Genomic DNA, 21,577 nt, shown 5'->3' on the forward strand with positions numbered 1-21,577 from the left:
TAGCAAGAGACATTCAATTTTCTGTGTTCCATCATCATTATCTATGAGGCCATCTGTTGTGGAAAATGAATTCAGCCTCATTTGCATGACTGATAAGCGTTTTTTTTATCTATTTAACAGAAGGTCATATGCCGGGGATTTGAAGCTGGTAAAAATATGTGAAAAAAGCCTATCGAGAGGATGAGTGGGAGTGTGTGCATTAGTGGATGTATGTGGAAGTATAACAGATCCCTTAGGCCTGGTAGCCTATCGTGCTGCATTTGTCATCCTTGCCAAGGCGACATTTTTACCTAGGCTTCTGCACAGCGAAGAGTGCTGTTCCCTGCAGTCTGATTGAAGTCAGTGTTTTGCTCATTGTGGTGGGTGTAGTTTGGTTTACTCTTTTTTTTTGCTGTTCCCAGTTTTTTTTAAGTAGACTGCTAGCATTCAATTATTTCTAATACGGGTTTGATGACATTCAATTCTTTCTAGTTGTGATCTGTGCTGTGTTTTAACAACTGCGTTTGGTAAGGAAAGAAGGGATAACATAGGCACTGCAGTCAGTGATTTATTACAGATTTATATTTGGGTGATGATTTAGAAAGAGCATAAATATAAATGTACACTCTGAGAATTTGCTGCGCAGTGCCCTTTTAGTTCATCTACTGAATCAACTGGTTCAGACTTAAGTTGTGGTTGCTGGTTACTAATGACTGCTGTAGCTGCTGACCTCTCTGATTCTATATTCAGTCATCTTACTGCAAATCTTCCGGTAAAAGTTAGTCACTGATCGGTTATTTGTTGGACATATGCAACTAACACAAAGTCAGGACAGAGGCTTGAAAGTAGTGCAAGTTGTTAAGTTGTTTGCACTATAGTTTCTGAGGCTTAACTTATCATCAGCAATATGTTATGCTTTCAAATAGTGTGTGTGTGTGTGTGTGTGTGTGCGTGTGTGTAATATGTATATACACACACACACATACATACACACTTCCTTAATTTACATATATGGAAAAGAAAATAGACTTGGTGGATTTAGGCCAAATACGAAAAAGAACAACCTTGACCTAGATGCCAAAATTGTTAAAATTGTCCTACTTGGATGTTCACAAAATTAGTTTATGTGCTGCAATGTTTTGATGTGTCTAAATCAAGGTAAACATATTTAAAACAATCTGGAAGTTTGCCAGAACCAGGAAAAGCAGCATTGTTTGGAATACATTTCTTCTTTTAAATCTTATCATGTGAACATTGACTATCATAGGTTGAAGAATCCTTTTTTCCAAATCTATTATTACTTTAAAGATCTTTTATTATTCTACTTCGTGAAGCTACTCAGCACTTTCAAACATTAGTACACTGCAGAATGAGAATATTAATTCAGATAGTTAAAAGTTCAGTTTTGATAATGTGATCCTGTTGTGTTTTTTTTTTGTGCTGCATTGCATCTGGAATAATAGTAATTAGTTCTCCTTTACACTTGTGAACTGGAAATGACATTAAACAATCTTGAATCTTGAAGAAGATTCAGGATAAAACAGAAAGTACTGTGCAATGCTTCACTGCCGAATTTCCCCCAACTTATGGTGCCTTTCTTTTACTTATTGGTTAATATTTTGTTTTAACAACATCCTGCTTTCTTGTAAGAATTCTGTGATTGTTGCTTTTGTTTTAACTTAGGCAGCAATCTACTTTCTAGTAATTTTGATAATAGGCTTCTTTTGGGATATATTTCTGATTTTTCTGTCAGCACCAGGAGCTGTCCATAACTGGTATTCTGAGCTCTGATTGACCCCCTACTGGCTAACAGGCAGACTGAGAATGATTCTTGCTTTATCTTAGTTATCTTCATGTTGATCTGTTAGCTTGTTGTTTTGTGAACTTAAAATATATTCAGCATGTGCCTTGTTTTTGTAGTTGTTTATTACATCCTACCTGAGTGTAGTATTTGAAAACAATTAAATTATTTTCCTTGAACACAAGAAATTCTGCAAATGCTGGAAATCCAGACCAAAACACTCAGTATGCTAGAGGGACTCAGCAGGTCAGGCAGCATCTATGGAAATGAACAAACGGTTGACGTTTTGGGCCAAGACCCGAAACGTCGACTGTTCATTTCCATAGATGCTGCCTGACCTGCTGAGTCCCTCCAGCATTTTGTATATGTTACTTGAAATTATTTTCTAGGTTTTCTATTCAAACTTTCAAATGCAATATAAGAAGAATTACCTTGAATAATTGAAATGGTTTATGAAGATACTAACATGTTAGCAGAACTGCATTAATTATTTCTGATTATATCTCATTGTTGATTCTGAATTTAAAAGTACTGTTTTATCAGGGATTTCAGACATTACTATTATCTGTAAAACTGCAACAAGAACATATTAAGTGTTAAACATTTGATGTTCAGCATAATGTTTAGGATTGTTCTGGGGAAGCAACATTTTTGTACTGTTTACAATAGTGGATATTGGACTTTCATAAATTATATAACTATAGATTTAGATTAATCACTTAGTTGACAATAAGAAGTAGCACATGTGTTTTAAGGTGCAAAGGAAATTTAGTTCTTAAGGGTTTAATCTAATAACTCAGAGACTTCATCCAATTTAAAAAGTAATGATCCGAAGCAGATCACCCATATATTATTACTATAATCTGCAATGGTCTCTAAAGCTCCAAACTCTCATTTTCTTTTTGCAGTTGATGTTTTATGATTTTAAAAAAATAAATTTGTGTTGCACTTTATGAAAAAGTGTTTGAAAAATGCTGAAGTTTTAATCTTAAATTGAGAGCTTAATGAGTATTTCTTTTTGGTCAGGTCTTACATTCAGCCTTCCCCTGTATTACATTATATACAGCAGTGCACACAATACTAGACACACACAGCTCCAGAGATTCAAGGACCCATGGGTACCGTATTAGTAGCACAAGGTATACAACCTCAAACCATGGTCTAGTAGAATCGACCACAGAATTGATGACAGTGTTAGGAAACACTTGTCACGTTTGCTTCCATTGTTCTGATATCCATGAAATTTCGGCCACACATTTTGATTTGGATGGAATACAACTTTGCCTGATCTAAGACTGTGGCTGAGGAAGAGGTAAGTCAGCAATATGCTAGTGATTTTAAATTGCTGCAGAAGGATTGTCTCTTAAGGGAGCTCATATTCGATGCATGCTACATAGCTAGGCTTTCTGCAGTCTCTTGTCTGTCTGATGCCCTTAAGCTGAGCTTGTGTTTGATTCAGCAGCCTTTGCAGAATATGTAGGCTTATTATTTTGTTCCTCGTTTTATTGTTCCTTTTATGTATGAATTTGCAGTTTCTGTATGGGCCTGTTGATATTTCCACCAGGACTAATATCACTTTTGTCCATGTGGCATTGCTATTAGCATACAGATGAACTGTGCTGGTGTTCGGGAGTTTTCATAAAAGGCAGACGTCCAGGTAAAACGTGTAATTAGAGAAATGGGAGAAGTATTGAGGGGTGGTAGAAATCAAGGCCATTGCTGAAGTTTATTGTTGTGGGGAAAGGCTAGCAGTCCTCTAGGCGAAGCACTGCAGTATGGAGGGCTGGGTATTTTTTCTACGCTTTTGAGTTGTTACCCTGGTAGACTCAGGCCTAGTTAGGAGTGCAAAATCTGACTGCAGTGTAAAACAAGTCCCGGCTATCTGACTTCTTTATGTTTAGTGTTTCATTGAAGAACCCAGTAAGGTAATTTTTTTCAGTTCATTTTTTTTATATGGCAGAGCTCTGATTTAAAGTATGCATTGAATGTCAATTTAAAAGTTGTTTGCTACTTGGGAAACGTAAGAAAGTTGCAGATTTTAATGATGATGCAGATGCTGATGGTTTCTTGAACGGCGTTTTTTTTTAAATGTAAAGCATCAGCTAAATAAGTTTTAGTATTTATGAACTACATCTCTGAATACACATAGCATTCCAGAAGTCTCAGCATTTCTGCTTCAGTGAAAGATAGAACAGAATGTTTTTCTGTTGAAGGGATTATTTGATATTTTCTGTATATTCAGCATTGTTTCTTTATATTGCAATTACAGTTTGATATGGTATTGAATACTGGTAGTGTATATTTGATCTGCACAAAAACAAACAAAACAAATAAGGGTGAGGAAAAGACTAATTACCGTGACAGTAAAATGGAATATTCGGAGGCAGCAGGTTGGGCAGCTTTCTGGCAAACTTTTGCTCAAACACTGAGTAGTGAAAGTAGAAATATATTTTGTACAGAGAAATAAGCTGATGGATCTTTCTTCATATGTCTGTATTTACTTATTTTAAATATGCAGGATGGAAATTAATCTGACTTTAGTTTAATAGAGCTAATTTAAGAATAATGTAGTTAAAGAACTGCCCAGAAAAAATAGGAAGCCTGCTTAACTATACTGAAGCTAATTTGAACCAAAATACAGTTTAGAATCTAATTTCCATAAATGTTTGATCTGATTAATAGAAATAGTTATTAAATCACTGTTATCCTTACATAGTAATAGTATAGCAGGTCTGCTTTGTGGCAATTGGTTATGTGGAATACTCTGCATTCTAAAATAAATTGTTGCATTTTAAGTAATCCTGCATGTGTCAAAGTAAATGTCCGTTGGATTAAAAATACTATTATTTTGTACACCTTCATCTTTGGCTATGAATAAATGGATTAGCAACATGAACTTTTATGAAGCCAAGGGGGAAGATGGTGCACCAAAACTGAAAGCAATACATTGTTGGTTGAAACATCTCCTTATCATGATCGTTCCTAATTTACATGATTACAAAATTGCAGAATTATGTTGACAAGGAAAATCTAGCAAATGTAAAGAACAAGTGTCATTATGTGTAAAACTGTTGTGATGGAGATATTGTATAGTTTTTGTCCTTGAACTTCCAAATACAGTATGTAAAAACTGACTGTGTTAGACATCTGTATTGTGAAATGAATCAAACTGCCTCTGCACATTCCTAAAGAGACTGCATCTATTTTTGCTACCGATACCATGGCTTGTATTTTCACTGTAAGGAAAAGGATCAAAAGTACACAACATAATTCATTTAAATTTTATCCTCAACATTACTCTAAAGTGAGAAAGTTTCCCAGCATAGTGGCTTCTTTGAATGTTTTCAAAGCAATGCAAAGTATTTTTTTCACTTTTTGATTAGGTATCTCACTTAAGTCTTGTGAGCAGTGTTGGCTTTTCAGTAAACTTTAATCTGAAGAAATGTAAAAAAATATATATATATCAGTATTTTCTATCTGTTATCTTTGTACTTCTATTTCTTGTACCAGAAGCAAGCTTGTGTTGGTGATTTGATTATTTTCATAAGGGAAAGGCTTCACTTTGAAATGACTGCATGCTCTAGCTATTTGGATGGATTAAATACATTTACCTGTGGCAGAAACTTTTCATGTAAATTCATAGGCTGTTATTAAATGTTGTTCACTTTCTTTAAATCTATTTTGCTTCATTTTAATCCCTTAAAATTGTCAGATTTTGTTCTATGTGCCCTGAATATTCTTTGTATATTTCCAAATAAGCAACATCCTTTTAATTACAAATCTGAATTGAACTGAATAATAAATGTATAATAGATCCACGTGAAAAAGCTGTAATGTATTTTATTTTGTAGATATGATTTTGATTTGATCGATGCAAAGATTGCAAAGTACCACATTTGTGTTTTTCAGGGCCAAGAAAGATAAAATTATCTACATTGTATAGTGAGAAAGTTTTATTTAATTTCCACATGTATAAGCTACATGAGTGACACCCTATCCCACATTCAACTTCATATGTTAATTAGTACTTTTCATGTTCTTCTTTGTTGTTCTGAATGTGCTTTGTATGATGCTGTCTGTGCTGTTGCTGAATGCCATGTCATTTTTCATTTTCTATTTCCAGAATATGAATAACTTTTACAAATTATGAGGTTGTTATGCATGAGCTATTCAGATCCTAATTCTCCCTACTCCCAGTTATCATTCTGTAGCCAAAGTAACATGAAGGGTCATTGAACTAAATAAATAATTTCAGCAAATTCCCCAAAATTATAATTTCCAAACAAAGTTTTATTTATAAATGAGAAATAAAAAAACTATGTATGTCTCACTGCCTGTGGCTGGGAGAGGCTGCATCGATTTCATTGAGCAGCAGGCAGTGCGGAAAACTGTAGCTGGGCACTCTACATCATGATTTAAATCCTCCCTACCCAGTAGGAATGAAGCAAGGGAGACAATAAGATTTACAGTCCTCACTTACCATTCTATTCTTCTTTTGAAGTGAATGTTTCTGAATGTTTTCAGAGTAATTAAAATCAATTCTGAGGTGTTTTGAATGTGATGGTAGTGGTTGGATCGGGTATGATGATAGGTTGATGACAAAAGCTGCATCAGTCCTGCCACAAGGCAAGCAGTGTCTGGAAAGTTGGAGGTGGGGAGACATAGTTTTGAATGTCTTGCCCATATCATAATGTCTGAGGTTGAATTAACCACGATTTAAGTCAATTTCAGGGGTGGGCTGGGGGTGGAATCATCAATGTGACAGATTATGGACTGAAGTATGCAGTTTCCTGCTGCAAATATTTTCCTTATTGAAACAAGTGACCACCATTTGTGGTGAAAACTGAATGTCACCAACATCTTTGAACTTCCTTGCCTCAACACTAGCATTGACTACATCTTCATTTTTTTCTCTGTCTGAAATGCCCAGCTTCAGTAAGCAGGCTACTAACCTTCTCTAAAGTAGAAACCATTCTGGACATTGTCAATAGATGCTGGCAACTGAAATGGAAGATCTCTGGCAGTTAATCCAAGAGCATCTCTAAACTGAGTAGGGAATTGGTTTGTCCATGTCCAACTATCATGTGAAAATCACCAGTAGATGATGTATGGAAAGCAGGAAAGACTAGAAACACTCAGCAGGTCAGGCGGAATCTGTGGAGTAGGAAACAGAAATAATATTGCAGGTTCGGTCATGGATTATGCATGTCTGTTTCTGTTTTGCTGGTGGTATCTGCCAAACTTGGAAGATGAGACCTGTCTCATCTTTGGAAAGTCCAAATGATATCTGGAGTGTAACATTTCAACTGATGACATCTCTCAACAATCCCAGTGGATCTAAGAAGGAGAAGGATACTAATAGACTTGTGAAAGTCAGAAACATCACCAGCATCTTTAATTTAATGTTCTAATATTGATCAGTCTGTTGTTTTCCAGCAATATGCCTAGGTTTGGAAGAGTTGCTTCACAGCACTCTGCATGACATGGCACTAGAGTTGAAAAAGTAGAGGAATAAGAGGGGTCATCATTGAAGTAAAACTGTAGTGGGAGAGGTGATCTGAAAAAAGATAGGAAAGAATTTTTCTAACACAAAATTCTTCTCTTGTTTGTGGACCAACCTCTCTCAACCCTACACTTGTTTTATCTATAATTTTCCAATAGAATCAATCACAGGTAGATCTTTGTAATTATTCATTGTTCTGCTACTGGCATGGTGTAACTGTTTAATGGACAATATTTTAAGAGCATTAGTTTTTTAAGATTATTCAGCACACTCTTCTCTCATTTCTTTATTGACTGTCTTCTCCAATCTCAATTTTTGTTTTACTTTGAACCAACAAACAAACTCTGATTAGTGTGGCAGAATCTTAACTGAAAAGCTTATATCAAATAATAAACTAAATGCAAAGCAATGAATATATGGAAGAGTTTGCTGGTTCTCTTAATCTTTCTAAAGCTGTCCAATGAAACTTGAGTGACATTTTGGCACAGTAGGAAGGGCAGTGCCTCAGAGCTTTAGCATTCTGACCAGGTTCAATTCTGACCTTTTTCTCATCATCTGTGTGGTGTTCTCAATTCTCCCTGTGACCATATGGGTTTTCCCTGTGTGTTTCTGTTTCTTCCCATGTCTCAGAGACAGGTTGGTTGGTTGTTTTACTGATCATTTAAAATTGCCACTTGTATAGTGGGTGAGAGGGAGAATCTGGGGAAGAGTTAACAGGAATATAGTGGAATGGATTCTTCTAATGGTTGCTAGATGGTTGGCATGAACTTGGTGCCATGACAACATTCTCGTGTCTGTTTCCGTGGGACATTTTTTATTCTCCAAATCAGTGCTGGTGAAGTATTTCCCAGGAAATCAGAACTTTGAATTTCATAATTCTTGCCCAAATCAGGTTTGGCGATATGTTTCTATTATCTATCTGAGCACAATTCAAATAATTCAAAGAGGCTATTTTATCTTTACAAAACTTCAGTTTTATGTGCGGTTTTGATAGTCATAATTGGAACTTGGTTTCAATATTTTTTTTCCATGAAATGTGCAAGGGGTTCTGAAGACCAGATTTATTTCCAAAGGATACCCCAAAAAAAGTGCAGAGTCGAGCAACACATTGAGCCACTATTTATAAATTTCCTTCCAATAGTTGTTTGTGCAACTAAATAAAATCACAAAGTCAATATGTATGTCCATGCAATGGGTTTTCAGTTATTTTCCTCTGGAGTGATAATTCCCAGATGCAGTGACTATACAGTTGCCCTTAAGGTCTCCTTGCATAAAAAGACCTATATTTCCCCTAGTGGTTAATGATCAGTTGATATTTTCTGTCAAAACTAATATAAACAATGACTATTTGAGTAAGATATGAAATGGTGACCAACATTGTTTAAGTGATATACCAACATAGAGTTAAGACCTACAGAGGAGGGGGAAGAAAAGAACTGCATATTGTTACAAAACCATTAACAAAATAAACCCATTTGTTTAAGTTGGCAATGTAATAACAATTTCAATAGTGTATTGCATATTCAAATGATTCTGTTTCAAAGTTTCCATTAAGTTGCTTCATACCTACAAAGTTCATCTGGTTTCAATCCCAGAGGTGGCTTTTGTCAACATTCCTCTCAGCATTTAAACTGTGTTGCCGAGGTTGGAGGGTATTTTGAGGTTTGCTGAATTTCTGGAACAGGCATAGTTAGCCTCCTCTAAAACATCCAATTCTCAAGGTGCCTTCTTAGAGTGCTGGTGCTGCATGAACAACACTGGGGAGTTCTTCAGAGCTTCTCCACTCCACCAGCGTGCATACTAATAGGTATGCAGCGGGACCACAGTGAACTTGTGGAAGTGAAATTCCTGCTAAACCCCTCGAAGGCAGTGAGAAAAATTATATGTCAACAGAAGCAGTTGTTTTGCAATTCTTGTGTTGTAATTTTGAACTTTTCTATTTGAAGCCCAGATATATTGTGTCAAAGTTCAATAGCCATGGACTGTTCTCCACAAACTATCACACGTAACCACTGTTTGGCACTTACTATGAATAGTTAGTGTTGGGAGTTTGCATAGTTCTGGAAGCAACAATATTACTTCACAGTATTTGTCATTATCACCAAGTGAGCAAATCTGTAATGGATCACTAAGGGTCATGATCACACAATTCCCACTGTTTAGCTTAGATTTTGCATCAGTCCACTCTGGCTACATTTTGGATGGTTAAAGGGTTACCTCAGATGTATGCAGAATAAAGGGACAAAGGATATATGATAAATAAAAGCATTCTTCAATCTGCCAAGTAGACAAGAGCAGGCCAGTAATTAAAGGACTGAGGTTTACCTCATTTAGATTTATGCAAAAAGAAGCCAGTAATGGAATCCCTATTTCTGTTCTTTCATTAAACTGTACGGAAGTCTGAAAAATTGACGATATATTTGGCATCTATTGTGCATTATCAGAGATTTGTAGCTTCAGGTCTAATGAGAGGAATTTTAATATGGTTGAGTGCATGCTGCTGGGTGTGGGCTGAGAATTAAATTATGAAAAAAAAATGAACTAGCTAATGTCAACTCCAAACTACCATCTTCCAGGTTATTTTGGAGGTGAAATAATGCTTGAGCAGCCAACCCACTCTCAGCCGGAATGTTTGCAATTTAATATTTTAATGAGGCCAGAAGCCTGACAGCTGCAGCAAAGTGATAACAGCTTTGGAGAGATGCAAATGCCCATACAGTTCATTACTGCACTCTTTGTGGGCCAGGAAGAACAAAGTTGCTCTCCCTCTGACCATCCAGCTGAGCTTGGAGATCGGATGCATGCCCTTTGCCCAGACCCACCTCCCTGATCCTGAATGGAGGGAAGTCTGCAGTTATATGTTTTACCACCACCACCAAACTTCCACTGTAATCCCATCTACTTAGCCACCCCAGCTGAGTCAATGAGAACTCTGTTGCCTCATGTATTAGACTTTTAGTTATTTCTCAGATGTTTGTGCAATGTATTTTCTAAGTGAATGGCAGTCCAGTGCTAACTTATAAGTGATCAACTAGACTCTACTTTTTCTGTGATGTCTGTATAGCACATCAAATAAAAAATAACTTCATGCTCGACATAAATTAAAACTGACACAACATTCACACTTAAGTTTTATATTTATCCTCCTGAAAGCTCCAGAACACTTTTTCAGAGATTGTGTCTAATCCATCTTTCTTATTGAGATATCTAAACTCAGTCCCACTGTCCAGCACTTACCCTACAACCACATCAAGAAAACACATTGTTTATGGTGTTCATATACAAACAATATAGTTAAGTTATTTACTGTCAATGAATTCACGTTTGCTGGTGACGCATTGGTGGTAGGGCAAGCATGTGAAATGTGAGCTGAAGGTGGATGCAAAGGAGCCCCAAAGTGGTTTAGATGATTTGGGCAAATAGAGAAAAGCATAGCAGATGAATTTTACATACATAAATGGAGGTTATAAACTTGTAAAGACTTGCCATCTGAATAGCGATAGAATGAGGGAAGGAAAGGTGTGAGATATGCAGAAAGCAAGAATTCAAGTGCAGCAAACGTTAAGAAGGCAAGTGGTATGTTGGTCTTTATTGCAGGAGATTCGAGGACAGGCACAACGATGCCTTGTTGTAGCAGCGCAGAGTCATGGTGAGGCCTCTGTGGTTAGCTATAGTCTCAACTAAGGCAGGATGTTCATAGATATAACAGTGGTTTGTTTACCAGACTAATACTTGAGATAGTGGAACTAACATGTGAGGAGAAATTGGACCTTCTTTGGCGAGTGTTTAAAAGACTGAGTGGAAACCTCAGAAGATGTTCTAATGGGATCAAACAGACTAGATGCTAGGAGGAATTTCCTGAAGTCTGGATTGTCCAGGAATAAGAGTTACAGCCTCGGGATATAGAGAATGCTATCTGGAAGAGAAATTTTTCCATTGGGGAGTTGTTAACCAATGGAATTCTCCACCATAGAAAGCAGTGGAGACCAAGTTATTTGGTGTATTCAGGAAGGGGGCAGATAGACTTCTCAGTGCTGCAGGGATCACTTATATAAGGAGAAGATGGGAACAGGTTTCTGAAATTAATTGTGTTGAAGCAGAGCAGGTCTGATAGCTGAATAACCTATTTTCTAGATTTCTGTGAAGTATCTTTAAAGTGATGTCTCTTAACATAAGAATAGTTGAAGCAGATATGTTCACAGCAAGCTTGCTTACACTTTGATGTTATTATGATGAAGTGGAATTTTTGAACGGATAAATATTGGTCAGGACATCTGGCAGAATGACTTGTTTTTAACATAGCAGCATCTAAGAAGGTAGGTAGAGCCTTCATTTAATGTGCCTTTGACAAGATGGCACTTCCAAAAGTGCAGTATTGCCACCAATAGTACCCATACCACAATGCAAAATAATATCCCTTGATATTATCACTGGGCCAGTGTTCAATAAAATGCAGACAAATGCTATCAATTTTTTGAATGGGTTTTTGTGTGTATGTCCAGTATCAAATCTAATCATGAACTCAGTTCAAAAGGCCCCTTTAAGCCTTACTGCCCATTCACAAAAGCTTTCTGAGCAGAATACAGAAAGGATACCAAAATCCAGACAACCCAGCCCCTGTAGATAGAACAACACACCTAAATGTGGAGGAATTCAATAGGTCGGGCATCATCTACAGAGGGAAAAAGTCAATGTTTTGAGCTGTGAACCTTCATCAGGACTGGAAAATGAGGTGCAGAAACCAGAATTTAAAAAGTGGGGGACAGGAAAAAGTACAAGCTGACAGGTGACAGGTAAGTCCAGGGGAATCTGGTAGGGGAGGGCAGAAGATCATGAAATAAAGAGAAGGAGGTGGGGAGCTAGAGAGAGGTGAAAGACAGGGTTTGAGGTGAGGGTGAGGAAAGGGGAGGTGTGCCACAGGAATGGGGAAAAATACTCAGGAAGCATGGATGGAAAGCAGAAGGACGTGATTTCCAGAAGTTGAGGAATCAATTTTGATGCCATCAAGCTGGTAACTACCGAGACGAAATTTGAGTTATGCTCCTCCAACCTGCATCTGGCTTTAATGAGGTAATGGAGGAGACCATGGACAAACATGTCAGTGTTTGATAAGGTAAATGGAAATCAAATGGCTGTCCATTTGGAAATCCTGGTCTCTACCACATATCATTTCCCAAATTCATACATCATTTTGTAGGGGGAATCATTTATCCAGTTTTCTAAGATTCAGAAAAATTGTCATTTTAACCAATAATTCAAATTAAATTGTAATTTCAACCAGCTTATTGGTAATTTGGTGCTTCCAATGCAAAATCAGAATGCAAAGCATTGTAGAAATTTGTAACTCTTTTCCTAAAAGGGTTGTAGTTGCTGGGTCAAGTCCTACATTAATGAATCTTGGTTGAGTAAAGGCATTGATGAAAAGCAATAAAATGGGGTTCCAGGACAAATTAGTCTCAGTCCAAGTAAAAGGCAGAGTGTGATTCAGGGGGTAAATAGCATAATCTTGTTTCTTTTCTTTATACTGAAGTATTGCTTTGGACTTGAATTTAATGATTCTATAGTTGTAGAGACAGTGTAATAAAGATTTCCAGTTTACGTTTAAACTTGATAACTTTATGTTTAAACTCCACTGCAAATAGCCAGTGGAACATAAGAATCATGAAGAGTCATAAATAGGGTCTTATGTGTTCAATATCAGACTAACATTCTATGCAAAAATCTTAGCGACTACTATTTTGAGGATGTGACTGAACACACTGATGAAGGTGGAGCAGTAGATGTTGTGTATATGGATTTCAGCAAAGCATTTGACAAGGTACCCCATGCAAGGCTTATTGAGAAAGTAAGGAGGCTTAGGATCCAAGGGGACATTGCTTTGTGGATCCAGAACTGGCTTGCCCACAGAAGGCAAAGAGTGGTTGTAGACTAGTTATATTCTGCATGTAGGTCAGTCACCAGTGGTGTGCCTCAGGGACCCCTTCTCTTTGTGATTTTTATAAATGACCTGGATGAGGAAGTGGAGGGATGGGTTGGTAAATTTGCTGATGACACAAAGGTTGGAGGTGTTGTGGATAGTGTGGAGGGCTGTCAGAGGTTACAACGGGACATTGATAGGATGCAAAAATGGTCCGAGAAGCGGCAGATGGAGTTCAACTTAGATAAGTGTGAGGTAGTTCATTTTAGTAAGTCAGATATGATGACAGAATATAGTATTAATGGTAAGACTCTTGGCAGTGTGGAGGATCAGAGGGATCTTGGGTCCATAAGACACTCAAAACTGCTGCACAGGTTGACTCTGTGGTTAAGAAACCAAATGGTGTATTGGCCTTTATCATTTGTGAGATTGAGTTTAAGAGCCAAGAGGCAATGTTGCAGCTATATAGGACCCTAGTCAGGCCCCACCTGGAGTACTGTGCTCGGTTCTTGTCTCTAGGTAGGATGTGGAAGCCATAGAAAGGGTACAGAGGAAATTCACAAGGATGTTGCCTGGATTGTGGACTATGCCTTATGAGAATAGGTTGAGTGAGCTGAGCCTTTTTTTCTTGGAGCGGCGGACAATGAGAGGTAACCTGATAGAGGTGTATAAGATGATGAGAGGCATTGATCACATGGATAGTCAGAAGCTTTTTCCCAGGGCTGAAATGGCTAGCACAAGAAGACACAGGTTTAAGGTGCTGGGGAGTAGGTACAGAGGAAATGTCAGGGGTAAGTTTTTACACAGAGAGTGGTGAGTGCATGGAATGGACTGCCGGTGATGGTGGTGGAGGCGGGTATGATAGGGTCTTTTAAGAGTCTCTTGAATAGGTACATGGAGCTCAGAAAAATAGAGGGCTATGAGTAACCCTAGGTAATTTGTAAGGTAAGGGTATGTTCTGCTTAGCTTTGTGGGCTGAAGAGCCTGTATTGTGCTGTAGGTTTTCTATGTTTCTGTGTTATTCTACTGAGACTTTACAGCATTAGCGTTAGAACTACAGAAACTCTAGAGGAGCAACAGAAGTAGTTTCTCCCTCTGTTTCTCCAATTCTCCTTCAGTGGTTTGAAGAACGCTCATACAGAATGGTCAGCTTCGCTAATGGTCAGGTGGAACACCTGAACACATTTGGTGACCATTCATGCAAGAGGGAAAAATATTAAGCATTGTAGGTTTCAGGACCTCCATTTCTTTTACAATAGATTAATTAACTGGTGTTCAAAAAGCCAGATTTGAAACCCCAACCTCCTTTTTTTTCAGCACAACCTTGTGCTTTTGTGAATTAATTCAGTTTGGACAAAACTACAATCATGTAATTTTTCAGGGCAGACAAAAATTAGCAGTAGTCTTATCATTTCACTACATGCCTTTCTGTTTGGGAGTTGCATTCACTGATAAGTGTATGACCCAGACGGTCCCATTCTACTAGTTCTAAGGCAGTCTGGAGGTTGAAGTGGAAGTAAGATGAAAAACTTGGCAAAGTCTAAATAATGGTAATAAAACAATATTTATGGAAAATACACATCAATTGATTATTTCAAAAAATCATGCATTTATAGACAATAGACAGTAGGTGCAGGAGTAGGCCATTCGACCCTTCTAGCCAGCACCATTCACTGTGATCATGGCTGATCATACACAATCATTACCCCGTTCCTGCCCTCTCCCCATATCCCTTGACCCCGCTATCTATAAGAGCTCTATCTTAAATCTCTCTTGAATGCATCCAGAGACTTGGCCTCCACTGCCTTCTGGGGCAAAGCATTCCACATATCCACCACACTCTGGGTGAAAAAGTTTTTCTGCATCTCTGTTCTAAATGGCCTACCGCTTATTCTTAAACTGTGGCCTCTAGTTCTGGACTCACCCATCAGCGGGACCACGCTTCCTGCCTCCAGTGTGTCCAATCCCTTAATGATCTTATATGTTTCAATCAGATCCCCTCTCATCCTTCTAAATTCCAGTGTATACAAGCCCAGTCGCTCCAATCTTTCAACATATGACAGTCCCCCCATTCTGGGAATTAACCTTGTGAACCTATGCTGCACTCCCTCAATAGCAAGAATGTCCTTCCTCAAATTTGGAGACCAAAACTGCACACAATACTCCAGGTGGGGTCTCGCCAGGGCCCTGTACAGCTGCAGAAGGATCTCTTTACACCTATACTCAATTCCTCTTGTTATAAAAGCCAGCATGCCATTAGCTTTCTTCTCTGCCTGCTGTACCTGCATGCTTGCTTTCATTGACTGATGTACAAGAACACCTAGATCTCGTTGTACTTCCCCTTTTCCTAACTTGACTCCATTTAGATAGTAATCTGCCTTCCTGTTCTTGCCACCAAAGTGGATAACCTCACATTAAACTGCATCTGCCATACATTTGCCCACTCACCCAACCTGTCCAAGTCACCCTGCATTCTCATAACATCCTCCTGACATTTCACACTGCCACCCAGCTTTGTGTCATCAACAAATTTGCTAATGTTACTTTTAATCCCTTCATCTAAATCATTAATGTATATTGTAAACAGCTGCGGTCCCAGCACCGAACCTTACGGTACACCACTGGTCACAGCCTGCCATTCCAAAAGGGACCCGTTAATCACTACTCTTTGTTTCCTGTCAGCCAGCCAATTTTCAATCTATGTCAGTACTCTGCCCCCAATACCATGTGCCCTAATTTTGCCCACTAATCTCCTATGTGGGACTTTATCAAAAGCTTTCTGGAAGTCCAGGTACACTACATCCACTGGCTCTCACTTGTCCATTTTCATAGTCACATCCTCAAAAAACTCCAGAAGATTAGTCAAGCTTGATTTTCCCTTCAAAAATGCATGCTGACTCGGATCGATCCTTCTACTGCTATCCAAATGTGTCGTAATTTCCTCTTTTATAATTGACTCCAGCATCTTTCCCACCACTAACGTCAGACTAACTGGTCTATAATTCCCTGTTTTCTCTCTCCCTCCTTTCTTGAAAAGTGGGACAACATTAGCCACCCTCCAATCAGCAGGAACTGTTGCTGAATCTATAGAACATTGGAAAATGATTACCAATGCGTCCACGATTTCTAGAGCCACCTCTTTAAGTACCCTGGGATGCAGACCATCAGGTCCCCGGGACGGGGACTTACCTGCCTTCAGACTCAACAGTCTATCCAACACCGTTTCTTGCCTAATATAAATTTAATAGAATAATCTTTGCTACATGCTCAAAAATTATTTGTGTACTTTGTAAGTTAGGATCACTGGAATTCGTACTATAATAGAAGATAAGTTCAGCACTAGGTAGAAACATTGATGGGAATATTGCAGTATAGATATCTGTACGTGTGACAGCTGATTAGCAAGTGAAGTTTCACTAAATTTATATTGATTTCTGCAAAATGTAGAATTGGTGGTAAGTGAAGAGGTTACAGGAAAAATTGTGAAGAATGGAACTGCTTTTCAGAGCTGGCATTGACTCAATGGTCCAAATGGATCCTTCTGAGTCTTATGGAAATATACTGTGTAAGCATATGAACAGTGTATTCTTTGTCAGCAGAATATGCTTAATTTCTCAGGGGACTGTGCTATAATCGTGCAAGGACTCTGCAGAGAGTCAACCCCCATGAGGTGATCCGGACCAGGCTGAGGAGTCATGGAATATGCACACCAGCTCACAAGCATCTTCCACACTTCACTCATCCATGCATCATGTTATCTAGCATTATCCCTGTACCAAAGATCTCCACATCTTCAGAACCAAAGGATTATCACCCTGTAGAAGATAATGACACCAATCATCATGAAATGCTTTGAATGGCTGGTAATGGCAGATATCATAAACTTCATTGTTACCACACTGAACTCTCACCGGTGTACAGACTGACAGAACCACTCTATGACAGATGCCAGAACATCAGTCTTGCATGTGGCCCTGATACACCTAGGAAATAAGGGCACTTATGTTAAAATGATGTTTCGTGATTTCAGTTCAGCATTCAAAACTATTGTCCCATAGACTTTGGTGAACAAACTCTTACTCTTCGGTTTAAATACATTATTGAGTAACTGGGTGTTGGACTTCCTAATCAACAGACCTCAGATCGTCAGGATACATAACAGCTCCTCCCGCCCCATCATCATCCACACATTGCCAAGTGCTGAGCCTTTTGCTGTACACACTGCTCACACATGGCTGCGTGGTCAAACATAGAAGTAATCACATTGTCAAGGTGGATGATGGTGAGTCATTGGACTCATCACCAATGACATTGATATGGCATACAGAGAGGTGGTGGAAGAGCTCGAGACCTGGTGCCAAACAAATAACCTCTTCTCAATGTCATTAAGAAAAACTGAAGATGGTTATCAACTTCAGGAGTACTCATGCCCCTCATTACATCAGCAGCACTGCAGTGGAAACTGTGAGCGGTTTCAAACTCCGGAGAGCACTCATCTCGCATAACCTCTCATGGTCCCAGAACCATACAACCATATAACAATTACAGCACGGAAACAGGCCATCTTGGCCCTTCGAGTCCGTGCCGAATGCTTACTCTCACCTAGTCCCACTGACCTGCACTCAGCCCATAACCTTCCATTCCTTTCCTGTCTATATACCTATCCAATTTTTTTTAAATGACAAAACCGAACACATCCTACACAATCAGGAATGCTCATCAATACCTCCCCTTTCTGAGGAGGCTGAAGAGAGCTGGACTGTGCACCTCTATACTCATGCCCTTCTACAGATTTGCAGTGGAGAGAGTCCTAACAAGCTGCACCTCTGCACGGTACAGAAACTGCTCTGCATCGGACAGGAAGGCAATGGGTAGTCAAGACTGTCCGCCGCATCACTGACACCAGCCTATCCACCATCAGGGACATATACATGAAAGGGTGCCAGAAAAGGGCCAGCAATCTTGAAAGGCCTCCTACTTACCCTGCTCATGGACTGTTTGTCCCACTCCTATCAGGAAGGAGACTACATAGCATCCAAGGCAGGATCACCAGACTCAAAAACAGTTACTTTCTCCAAACAGTAAGGCTGATCAACACCTCTACCCACTAACCCATAAGGTATAGGAGCAGAATTACATAATTTAGCCCATCAACTCTGCACCACCATTTCGTCATGGCTGATCCAATTTTCTTCTCAGCCCCAATTTTCTGCCTTCTTCCTGTATCCCTTCATGGTTCTTCCCACCACCACTACATTATCATTTCCAGTCAGACTCACCTTATGTATAAACACTTCCATGCCGAGAGTCACTTCAGACAGACAGACATACTTTATTGATCCCGAGGGAAATTGGGTTTCGTTACAGCCGCACCAACCAAGAATAGTGTAGAAATATAGCAATATAAAACCATAGATAATTAAATAATAATCAGTTAATCATGCCAAGTGGAAATAAGTCCAGGCCCAGCCTATTGGCTCAGGGTGTCTGACACTCCGAGGGAGGAGTTGTAAAGTTTGATGGCCACAGGTAGGAATGACTTCCTATGATGCTCAGTGTTACATCTCGGTGGAATGAGTCTCTGGCTGAATGTACTCCTGTGCCTAACCAGTACATTATGGAGTGGATGTGAGTCATTGTCCAAGATGGAATGCAACTTGGACAGCATCCTCTTTTCAGACACCACCGTCAGAGAGTCCAGATCCACTCCCACAACATCACTGGCCTTATGAATGAGTTTGTTGATTCTGTTGGTGTCTTCTACCCTCAGTCTGCTGCCCCAGCACACAACAGCAAACATGATAACACTCATGGACATACAATCAATCCAAGTAAATTATCTATCTAATGAATTTACATTTATTGTGCCTTGTTATAGTTGCATTCTTTATCTTATTATGTTTATTTTGTACTGCATCGGACCTGAATTAACAATTATTTTGTTCTCCATTACACTTGTGTATTCGAAATTACATTAAGCAATCTTAAATCTTGCATCTTGAAGTGTTCAGTCAACTCCTGGCGGTTTCTTTACATTTCCTGATTCATCCTGTGTTTTGTGGACGAAGGGGCTGGAAGCAGCTGCTTTCCAAGCAGTCACTTCATTGGCGGAGAGGTCGAAAATTAGAGCACCTGGATAAATTAGTAGCAGTAGCTTGAAATGAATCCAAATTTGAGATAGGTATGTCCTCACATTCTCTGTTCTATATATCCACCTTAGTGATGAAAGTGCAAGCTTTGACTATCTTATGAAGTCTTAACGTTTTTGTATGTACTGTATATGCATTTCAACCTTCATTCCTGGTTCACGCCTTTTCATTCCACTTTGCCGCGGCTGACACTGTTGTGGTGTTGACTCTGTGACTAGCAGTTTTGATAGAGGAAACACCATTCTCTCCTTCTGTGACAGGAGCTGCTTTGTACCCCAGCACTTCAATTTTATTTTTCTTCTGATGTTTAGAAATTACTCTGTCTGCTCGTGAACACATTTGATCCCCGTATCACGTATGTTATAGCCTCAAATTACATGAAAGGTGGAGAATTTCTTAGCAATTTATCAATTGAGAAAGGTGATCATCTGTGAGATGCGATGCTAGTTTAGGTCAGCAGCCTGATGGTCTGTGAAATATTGCATCATTTTGCATCATCAGCTTGTTGTGTCTGTCTCGGGCTTCACCTAGAGGCAGCTGCAACTAAGAAGTGATGACGCTAACAGAGATTAAAATAAAAATTCACATGATATGAAAAATATTGATGGATGGCTAGAGATTACAGGCAGTAATTCAGTCTCAAGGTTCAAATGACAAACACATTTCCTTTGTGGTAAATTCTGAATAATGCAACAGGATTACTGCCTTGTAATTTATTTGCTGCCCACCCAGTTTTCTCCAAATAGCACACTCCTAGGCAACTGTTAGAAATGCCTGCATGAAACAATGCCATGACTTATGTTACATGCCACCTCCACATCATGCTGTAACCAGGGAAAAACCTGCTCAATTAGGCAGACCCGAATCCTGATTAATATAACATTCAAATGTTGGTTAAATGCTACTGTGAGCAGAGAATAACTGGAATGGTTGGTTTTAAAACTTCATTTTGCAACAGCTGCAGATAAAGTGGTGTGAAGTTGAAGTTGTATGAAAACACATCCAATACCTGCATTCGATTCAGGTGCCTTCACACCTCATTTATGCTGTATGGTTTGTGGTGATGCTAAATTGCTCTGTAACAATGCAAGATATATGGTGAAAATAGATTGTAAAAAGTATTTCCTATATGGCTTGTAAAGTCATTTGTAAGAAACTATTTTACAATATCATCCAGTTAATTGCAATGGTTTAACATGGAGTTCTGTTCAGAATAGTATTGAAATTTATATTTGACTTATTCATTTTTGATCCATGTAAATGTGAATTGAATTGTTGGCAGTTCCAATGTGAAAGGAGGTCACTTGCAGACTGTCCGAGTATAGTTCAAATTGTTTTTCCCTACATCATGGTGAATGCTCCCTTTGAAATATTTAAGCTGCTCCTTTTGAAACTTGAAATTGAATCTGCCGCTGCCTTCTCCATATTTGGGCTGTGCTATTAAATAATAGGTCACTGTACTGATTTAAAAAATTCATGTTTACTTAGAAATTCCTGCATGCACTAGGGTGAAATTTCTGTGCTTTCTCTGAAATGGTAAAGATGAGTTGGAGCTTCAGCTGTTTTGATCCTTGTCTCACTGCATTCATGACACATGTCTAAAGCCTGAGCTGCCAAAGACTAGGCATTGTATATTTTCAAGCAAAAATGTGTTGCCCAATCCTCAGATACCAGTGAACCTGCAGCAAAGGTGGGGGTGTGTATAAGTTGTTGGACACTGGCATTAGGTTTTGGGGGCAAAAGGAAAGGGGAGAGGAGGAATGGTGGTTGGATGAAGGAATGGAACTAACACCTCAGGACAGGCAAGGAATAAAACAATATGCTACTTGGGGTACCAGGGAGGAAATGTGAGATTTGAATCAAGACTTGAGGGTTTGGATGAAGGTGAATGAAGGCTCAGTACAGTGCTGGGGTATGATGGACAAGAGTATGAGAGAATATTTGCTTATATTGCAAGCATCCTAGTTCAACGCTGTGGTTTTAAGACCAGTGATAGCTTCCACAAGCTAACCTGGTCCAAGTTCTCTTCCAAAAGAAGCATCACATAGGATAACTGTTCTTAACATGGGAATTATGTCATGGGCACAAGAGTGATTCTCAGCAGGAATAATCTGGTGAGACTTCATGATTAATGGGTTAAATTGTTTTCAAACGTACAGTGGTGAGTGATATGGAGCCACATGATCCAGTTTCTGGAGTGATGCATTGTGTGGCTTCGACAGTTAATG

General features: G+C 38.9%; 1 protein-coding gene across 1 annotated transcript in view; it reads left to right on the forward strand.

The window, feature by feature from the left end:
• The first annotated feature begins 262 nt into the window (after positions 1–262).
• The window catches only part of LOC132400716 (myelin transcription factor 1-like protein), a 450,971-nt gene continuing 429,656 nt past the window's right edge, over positions 263–21,577 (forward strand). The window contains exon 1 of the mRNA XM_059981999.1: positions 263–359. The gene's annotated coding sequence lies outside the window, so the exon portion shown is untranslated. The remainder of the gene's footprint in view (positions 360–21,577) is intronic.

The sequence above is a fragment of the Hypanus sabinus genome, chromosome 10 (assembly GCF_030144855.1).
Source record: "Hypanus sabinus isolate sHypSab1 chromosome 10, sHypSab1.hap1, whole genome shotgun sequence".
NCBI lineage: Eukaryota > Metazoa > Chordata > Chondrichthyes > Myliobatiformes > Dasyatidae > Hypanus > Hypanus sabinus.